This window comes from Elephantulus edwardii, unplaced genomic scaffold, assembly GCF_000299155.1.
Source record: "Elephantulus edwardii isolate Elephantulus edwardi_28Jun2011 unplaced genomic scaffold, EleEdw1.0 scaffold00116, whole genome shotgun sequence".
NCBI lineage: Eukaryota > Metazoa > Chordata > Mammalia > Macroscelidea > Macroscelididae > Elephantulus > Elephantulus edwardii.
Genome location: NW_006399866.1, coordinates 2,517,082 through 2,526,634, shown reverse-complemented (window position 1 = coordinate 2,526,634; position 9,553 = coordinate 2,517,082). Strand labels below are relative to the sequence as shown.

The window sequence follows — 9,553 nt, the reverse complement described above, 5'->3', positions numbered from 1 at the left end:
CCCTGACTACAGTGGCTACTGCAGAGCAAGCTCTTGACGACATGGCCATGGAGGCTGACCGGGTACACTGGAAGGAAGACTCAGAGGATTCCACTTGTTCTGGTCTTCATTATCCCATCTGTAAAATGGGCTGAGCTCTTGAGCAATTGGCCTTCAGATGTCTTGCACAGACCGTGATGGGTAAAAAACCAGCCCTGATGTAACCAGGAACTCTGGTGGTCTAGTGGTAAGGAATTGCACTGCCAACACAATGGCACAGCTTTTGAATCCCCCCCACTGCTCCGCAGGAGAAAGATCACCCATCTCCCATGTGACACGGGAGGGTCAGCTCTGAGTTGGTTCCTACTTGATGATACATTAACAAAAATAGCAATGTAATTAAACAAGAAAGAGAGAAAAATTAACAGTGGGTATAAATAGACAGCTCACAAAAAAAAATACAAGTGGCCATTCATTCAATAACAAAAGCATTTACCCTCACCAGTAATTTAAGACAGGCAGATGAAACAATGAAATATCTTTGGAAATGTAAAGTAAATTATTATAATAACTCATGTTACCAAAGGCACAGAGAAACTACTAAGAATAAATTGATACAACCTTTCTGGTTGCGTTCTTACTGAAAGTCTTACATTTTTATAGCATTGGGATTTTTTAAAAAATTATTTTTTATAAACTGTGATTTTAATGAAAGTTTACAGGAAACTTGGATTTTCATTTATTCATTGTTGCACATTTTTCTCCCTACTCCCCTTAGTTCACTTTTTCCAAAAAAGTATTCATTCATTGTTTCATAATTTCCTGCCTCCTCTCCACCCCGGACCCCCAGCCCAAGTCCACTTTGTTATACACCTCTCAGTCCGGATTGTTGTTATACAAATAATGCTTAATCATACATTCCTTTTAAATAGTTCTTTCCTTCATCTGTTCCAATATAGAGTTCATTATTTATCCTCTCTTTTTTATAGCATCTTTGACCCATTTGAACTGAGAACAACCAGTTGCATCTCTCTCACATCACATTACATCACTGTAACCCTGGTTCTTCTGCCTTCCTCTTCCACATTTAACAAACAAACCCACTGCTACAGGGCAGAATAGAACCGACCCATATGGTTTCTGAGGCTGTAAATCTTTGTGGGAGACAATTTTCTCATGTTTTCTCCCAATAAGTGGCTAGTAGATTTGAACCAACAATCTTTCAGTTAATACAATGCTTAAACTACAGTGGTACCAGGGTATCCTTCTATATTTAACAATCTTGTAATCACATTGGAAAAAAACCCCAGTTGATTCAACTAATGGTGACTTCATGTGTAGCAGAGCACCCTGGGGTTATCAGAGCACACTGGGGTTATCAGTGGCTGATTTTGGAGAGTAATAATAGATCACCAGGGCTTTCTTCTCAAGTGTCTCTGTGTGGACTTGAACTTGCAATCTTTCATTAGCAGCTGAGCACATTAACTCAAAGGCATTATAAGTCTTCTGTTATTCATTGCCTAGATCTCAGATGCATGGCAAGTGATTGAAAAGACCATGACTTGAATCAGGCACACCTTGGTCTTCACACTGACATCATTGCTCTTCATTATTTTGGAGAGGTCACTGACAGCAGACTTGCCCAATGCAACAAGTCTCCTAATCTCTTGACTGTTGGTATCAAAGATGTTGTTTGTTGATCTGAATCCGGGGGGCAGGGAAAACCCCATATTTTAAAGACAGTTGATTAGTAGTTTTATTCCTTCTGTAACTTTAATTGTCTTTTGCCATGTGGTGTCACAAATTTATAGACTCTAACGTAAGAAGTTGTTCTGCCAACTTGAAGGCACGAGGCTCCAGCTGCTTCTCTGGGGAAAGGTGGTCACTCTCCTCCCATGCAATCTGTAGCCTGCAGTCTCTGAAAACACACTGGGAGATCAGATGGAGGGAGGGTCAGAGTGGAGTCAGTTCTGACTGGAGGGTACATAACAGTGGGTTGTAATGTAGATGTCTTTGTTGTTGTATTCAAGTCAGAACTGACTCCGTTCTGACTTGAACTGAGATTGCCCATCTTTTTCCAGTGGAGGGGCTGGTGGATTTGAACCATGGGCCTTTGAGTTGGCAGCACAACTCCTTACTACTTAATCTTCATAGCTCTTTTTTTTTTTTTAAGACATAAAGAATTAATGGTAGGGAAGACTGAGGCAGGCCCAGCCAGGGTGTTTGGTTCTTGGGGACAGGTCCAGTTACAACCAAAAACACAGGGAAATGAGGATGTGGGCAGACAGCAGATTTGGTCTTGAACTGGGAGATGGGAAAGTGATGCTCCTTGAGCCTCAGGAATGGGGAGCAGCAGAAAGAAAGCCATGTCTGATGGGGGCCCTTGAGGACCCAGAGGAGGGAAGGGAAGCAGTTTCCCACTCCTCAGTGCTGAGGAACAGGCACTTGGCTCAATATCCTGCCTGCATCCCATCCATGAAGCAGATGGAGGTGGGTCTTCAACCCCTGGCCCCTTTTAAGGGCCCGGCAGCCACTCCTGGTTGAGTTTCTGGAAAAAGCTTTTGCCAAACTCATAAGCTCTGAGACTGATGGCACAGGAGGGGACGGCCTTGATGATCCTTGGGAGGAAGCCGGCAAAGAGTCCCTTGGTCCCTGACTCGGCTTGGATCCTCCGCAGCAGCAGCCGGGTAGAGTCCACTCGTGGAGGCCTCACTCTCACAGCCTCCATCGCTCCCAGCTGGACCTGGCGCTGAGTCTTCACCACATCGAAAGGCAGAGTCAGGATGGTTGCCACCGTACCTGAGATGCCACCAGCCATGAAGCTGATGCCCGTAGATGTCTGGTCCTTTGGCCTGGACCCACTTAGCCAGCTCTTCACCAACTTGTAGAACCAATATAGAGCTGAGAAGGGCCCCCAGCCCAGCCACAGAGAGCGCCAGCCTCCCTAAACCACTGCAGCCTGAACAGAGGTGCCCAGCTCCCAGTACAACACATGCTGAGCCTGCAGCTTCGTCTGCACCAGCTCAAGGGGGCTGATCACAGTCACTGTACCCAATCGGACCAGAGCGCCAGCCACCATGGGTGCACAGAGGTCAGAGGTCTAGTTTTGCCAACACAGGAAGGTCTTGAGTTGGTCATAGGGGGTGAAGTAAATAGCAGTGGCCTGCAGTCATCACTAGGGTGGCTGGGAGACCGCTCCACAGGGTCCTGGTGCCCTCATGCCTCACAATCTTTACAAAGGCATCCAATGGCCAGTGAAGAGAGTGGGATCCTGAAACCAGGTGGCACAGCGGGCCCCATTGGGCACAGGTACACTGGCTCCAGGACTCCATTGCAGTACAGGATTCACTTCCCAGCAGGCTGGAGAGGGGATGACAGTTTGGTGGTGGTGATGCTCCACAGTCTAGAGGGAGGTGCCGGTTCACTGGCTCCTGAGGGGCACTGGGACTACAGGTGCACCTTCACCACGTCCAGGGGTGTTATAAAGAGAGAGGTGACTGTCACCCCAGTGCCTGAAGCCACCATCTGCTGCAGGAGGCTAATGCTGCGCGCGCGTGCGCGCACACACACACACACACACACACACACACACACACACACACACGGTCTTGGTCAGCCATCTTGACATTTCGATCCTGATTCTAGGCCCAGAGTTCGTGTGGCGCCCAGCAAGCCCATAGCAGATCCAGATCTACTGCTGCACCGACCCGCACATTCGCCTCGCATGGAAGCCTCCACCGACAGCAGCCCACAGCTCCTTATAGATTCTTAAAAAAAAATTACCTCAGACTCATTACCATTGAGTTGGAACTGACCCATACAGGCTCAGAGGCTATTAAGGTCATATGGCCCATTTTTCTCCAACTTAGTGGTTTCAAACCACCTTTTGGGTTGCTAGCACAGCTTCTTACTGGGCCACCAAAGCTCCCAGAGGTATCTCTTGGAGGCCATTATTCTGCCTACTACACCTGTTGTTGTTATGTGACATAGAATCACTTGCGACACATAGCTACCCTATGTACAATTGCCCTGAAACCTGCTCTATCCTGTGCCAACTTTACTGTCTCAGACACACCTACCCTCATTACCCGAGTCACTGTATCAATCCACCTCACTGATGGTCTCCCTCTCTTTCTCTATCCCTCCACCCTTACAAGCATTATGTCCCTCTTTAAGGACTGGTCACTTCTTGCAATATGCCCAAGTGTGTTAGATGATGCCACAGAATCCTTGCCTCCAAGGAGAAGCTTGGTTTCACCCTTTGTAGGATGAACTTGATTGTTTTCTTAGCAGTCCATGGTATATTCAATACTCTTCTCCAACAGCACAGCTCAAAGGCATCAATTCACTTTCTATCATCCCTAGTTATTACCCAGCTTTCTGACACATAGCATGCAATTGTGAAGACTATGGCCTGGATTAGGTGCACCTTAGTCTCCAGACTGATGTCATTGCTCATCAGTACTCTGGAGAGACCCTTGACAGCTGAATTTTCCCAATGCAATTTGTCTTTTGATTTCCTGGCTGCAGATACCAAGAGTGTCAATTGTGGAGCCAAGCAAACTAACGCTGTTAACAATCTCAAGCTCTTCACCATCTATCATAATGCTGCCAATCAGCCCAGTGGTGAGAATCTTTCCTACCACACCTAGATACTTTATTTTCTGAGTAGTCTTTCTTCATACTGATGGATGTACTGGTGTAGTAGTCTAGAGGAAGGTGTGACACTTACCCAAAGGCCACACCTCTCTGGCGATTCAAATCCACTAGCAGCTGAGGGAGAAAGATGGGCTGTCTATTCCCATGCAGTTTACAGCCTCTGAGGCCCAACAGAGTGTCAGCTATAATGGGAGCTTTCATTAAAAATAGTGATGGAGGCATGAAAGTGAGAAAGAGATTATAAAATAGTTGGTAAAATACAGCTCTGCTTTAAAGATGTATATAAATATCTGTCTCCATCTATGTGAATATAGAGGTATAAACTAGAAGCATGTGTTCTAAAATTATTTTAACTCAATTATTTTATCATATTTTTAAATTAAAAGTTTAATAAATAAAATTATTATCATCACTCCTTTTCATGAGATAATTTTTTTAAAAATGCAGAACACTTCACGATTTTGCATGTCACCCTTGGGCAGGGACCACGACAATCTTCTCTGTATTGTTCGAATTTTAGTATATGTGCTGCCAAAGTGAGTACATATTAGATAAATTTTTTAAAAGTATTTTAGCCAATGAATGAATGGAAATCCAAAATCTCTCTAAATGTTCATTAAAATTATTTTTTTTAAAAAGTATTTTAGCAACCGTATTAAAGTATAACTATGCCAAATAAATTGCATATATTTTAAATGTACAATTTAATTGTCTTATGTATATTCTTTTTTTTTAATGTATGAAATGCCTACTGTGTGGATTATGGTGCTTTTTATTTTCTTAACTGTATTTGTTTTCTAAAATCTCAAATGTAGGTGCATCACTTCTATAATATGAAAAGTAAATATATAAACATGTAAGCCTGTTGTGGGTAGGGCAAATATGCATTCTCACTCAAGGTCAGACCCAACACCTGGCCTCTGGAGCCTTTGATTGGTGATCAGTCTTCCATGAGTAGAGACCCTCTCTGCTTCCCTTTTACTGCTCTCCAACCCTCCAGTTGGAGCAGAATCATTAGCTGAACTGAGAAGTTCCAAACTGAGTTCCCTCTTTCCCTTAACTCTCCAGTCTGGGTTATCATCACAGATTTCTCTAAACCACCATGGAAGCCGTGCTGTTTATTTTCCAAGCCATTGCCCTTTAGAGTACCAAGTTCCTGAACCCTATTCCTCCCCTCTCTCCTGGACAAACCAGTTTCCAGTGTATTTCCAGGTTGGATCAGGGTGTAGCAGCCCCGTCAATGGTCTCCATTCTTGTATCATCCTGGCCCCATCCCCAGAACCAGCTAGGACAACAGTAACAACTATAGTAATCATACCATCTTCACAAGAACTTTTCTGGAATTATTTCTTTACCATTCCTAGATTACAGACAAAGGAGCAGACTTAGAGGGGAAAGTGACTTATCCACAGCCACATAGCTAGTAAACAGTGGTGAACCATCCCAAACCTCCCTTCCCTTAAATCTCAACTCTGAATTTGCCATGATCTAGAGACAGAAGAAGAAAGTGGCATTACAACTGGAGGAAGACTTAGAAACAATCTGTGCTAGGCAGATGACACAACCCTGCTTGTAGAAAGTAAAGACTTGAAATACTTGTTACAGAAGATCAAAGACTATTTCGTTCAGTATGGATTACATCTCAACATCAAGAAAATAAAATTTTCACCACTCAACCAGTAGTCAACATCATGATAGATGGAGAAAAAATTGAAATTGTCAATAATTTCATTTTACTTGATCTACAATCAATACTTATGGTAATAGTACTCAATAAATCAAAAGATGTATTGCACTGGGAAAATCGTTTTATTGTCAAGGACCTTCCCAAAGTGCTTAAGAGATGTCAGTTTAAAGACTTAAGCTGTGCTTGAACCAAGCAATTGTTTTTTCAATTGCTTCCTATGAATCTGAAAGCCGGACAATGAATAAGGATGACATAAGAAAAACTGATGCCTTTGGATTATGCTGTTAGAGAAGAATCCTGAATATCCCATTGACTACCAAAAGAACAAACAAGTATGTTTTGGAGGAAGTGCAACCAGAGTGCTCCTTAGAAGCAAGAATGGTGAAAGTGTAGCTCACATACTTCAGGTGGAAATGCTGTCAGGAGGGCCTAGTCTTTGGGGTGAAAAAAATCCATTATTATGGGAAAGGTGGAAGGTCAGAGAAAGAGAAGATCCTCAAAGAGATGGATTGACACAGTGACTGTAACAATGGGCTTAGGCATATCAGAGATGGTGAGATTGACACAGGATAAGGCAAGGTTAGATTTATTGTTCATAAGGTTGCTATGACTTGTAATTAACTAGATGGCACCTAACAACAACAGTAACAGTGGTAAGGAGTTGTGCTGCCAATCCAAAGGGCAGGTAGTTAAAATCCACAAGCTGCTTTGTGTGAGAAAAACGGGCAACCTCCTCCTTTGAGATTTATAGACTCTGAAAGCCTGCTGGAGCATCAGCAATGACTTTTTTTGTTTGTTTTGATATTTTTGTGTTATATACTACTTTTCAGAACAGATTTAAAATAAATAGTTAACCTTTATCAAGCACTTGCTAGAGGTCATGTATCTTGCATGCACAAATTTATTTAATCACAGGAAGAACCCATTTTTATAGACGAGACAACTAAGAAAAAGAAGTTGCTTAAGGATCAGTTAGAAATTTTTAAGACAGATTTGAATCCAAAGGCTGGTGCCAGAGCCTAGGTCCTATCTAATCTCAGTAGAGTGAGGCTCTCAGGAGGCATAGGACAAATATGTGTGTGGATTAGGAAGCTGCTGTGACCCAGTCATGCTGACAGATCTTAATATCATGGGTCTCCACTCTGGGCCTCACTTTGCTCCCCCGACCAGCCTCAGTTGTTCTACTTATAGTTGGAGCTTCTGCCTTTGCTGCCTCATTTTCCTCATCTGCCCTCTAAGGGGTTGGAATCTGGATGGCTGCTCTCTGTTGCTGTCTAGCCCTGCAGGCCAATGCTGACACACATTTTCTGTGCTTGAGGCCACAGGGTCAGGATTCCACCTGTAATGAATCCCTGCTGTGCCCATTTCATAGGTGAGGAACTGGGGCTCCGAGAGGGAAGGGGACATGTTTGAAGTCACACAACAGTCTACAGAACAGCCAGGCTAGGAACCTTTGGTATCTCTGACCCCAAAGTCACTCTAAACATTAGCCTTGCTCTTTCTGGGAGCAAGATTCCCACTTTGTGGACTTACCGGGTGCTCCAGCAGGGGCAAAGCTCAGTCCTTCAGAAAGTCACTCTGCAACACACAGTAAGGGGCTCATGGGGGATCCCTGGTGGCCAGGCTGGACTCGAGGCTCCCATGGAAGAAGGAAAGCTGCTGCCTCCTTTACCAACCCCTCCTCACTGGACTCTCCTTGGGATGTATTTCCAAGGAATAAACAACCCCACTATCTTCCAACCTTCACTCTTACCATGGTGTGTCCTGATGGGCCCCTGTAGCCACTGCCATTTAGAGGAATACTCGGATTCATTAAGGGGGAAATTCCTTTTTGAGGGAGAGAAAACTATGCAAAGAGCCTTCACTAGACCTCTGCAGGTATCTAGGTATTAGTAAGATTGCTTATCCAAGTCAAAGCCCTGAGAGGGCATTCGAAGGCCTTCCGAAGAGATTAGTTTTACTGATAGGAGATGCTGCTCACAGGGAAGACAGAGGGACAGGCTAGAAGCAGACCTCCTGGAGAGATACTTGTGGCATCTGGAAGGTTTAGAGTCTCAGCTAGCCTCACCACTCATCCGGCGCATCTTTTCTGCTCTTTCCTTGCAAAACAAAAACAATAGTGGAGACACGAGCTTGCCTCTGCTGTTCCCTGTCACCCATCTGTCAGTCTGGCTGTCGTCTGGCTGCCTACCCTCTGTGTGTATTCTGGAGGGAAAACTCTTCCGTCTCAGGCTGGCTTTCCTTGGAGAAGGGCCGGAGCATGCTGGAGGCAGACAGGGGAGCATTGAGGCCCAGGACAGAGGATGCATACGTACATCTCAGAAGCCTGGGAACAGGATGGGCAACGGGGCTTAAAGAGAGGAGTTCTTCCTGGGGTAGAGGGTGGTTTGGGAGGCTAAAGAGAGAGGAGATAGAACTGGAATTCCCTGTCGATTGGCTCAGGGGCGCTTCTCAGCAGCATGGGGATTTCTAAATGGAAGGGGGAGGGGCGGGGAGTGTTGCGGGTCCTTTCTCCATCAACCTTCCAAAATCAAACACTTTTGCCGCTTGGCGTCGAATCGGAGCCAACTCAAAACTGACCGTTTTCAGCAGACTTTCAGAGGCGGTTAAATCATACTCGAGGTGATTGCCTATCTTCTTCTCGAGGAGGGGCTTTGAACCCTGTGCGTTTGAGTTGGCAGCAGCAACTCCTAACCACTAAGCCACCAGAGCTCCCTGAACGCTCCTTGTGGGTGGTGGTGGTGATAGTAGTGGTGGTAAGAGTGCGCCATCGAATCGGAACCAACCCCTAGCTGACCCTTCAGTGGGTTTTCAGAGGCAGTAAAAAGGCGCAGGAGGAGATTGCCCTTGGATGAAAAAAAATAAGCTGAACTTTTTCATTGCCTAAAAATGTAGGCGGCAGGATGCAGGGCCTCTCCCCTCCCTCAGGCTGCGGCCTTCCAGGGCCCGGGACCCCGCCGCTGCGCAGGGCGCCCCCAGCAGGCAGAGGCGCGGGCAGAGCGGAGGGGGCCGGCGGCGCGGGCGCGGAGGGGGAGGGGAAGGGGCGAGGTTTGCCTGGAGAAGGGGCGCGCGGCCAGAGTGCTGGGGTTTTAGCAACTTCAGAGAGCGGAGCAGACTGAGAAGGGGAGGGCGGAAAGTTTGTTTCTCCCCGACGTCAGCGCCGGGCGGGCCGCCGAGCGAGCAGGAGGCGGCGGCGAGCGGGGTAGAGCGCGGGCGGCCGGGGCGCGC

At 45.9% G+C, this 9,553-nt stretch overlaps 1 pseudogene; it reads right to left on the bottom strand.

Moving 5' to 3' along the window:
• Positions 1 to 2,494: 2,494 nt before the first annotated feature.
• Positions 2,495 to 9,553, bottom strand: part of LOC102872453 — a 47,172-nt pseudogene continuing 40,113 nt past the window's right edge.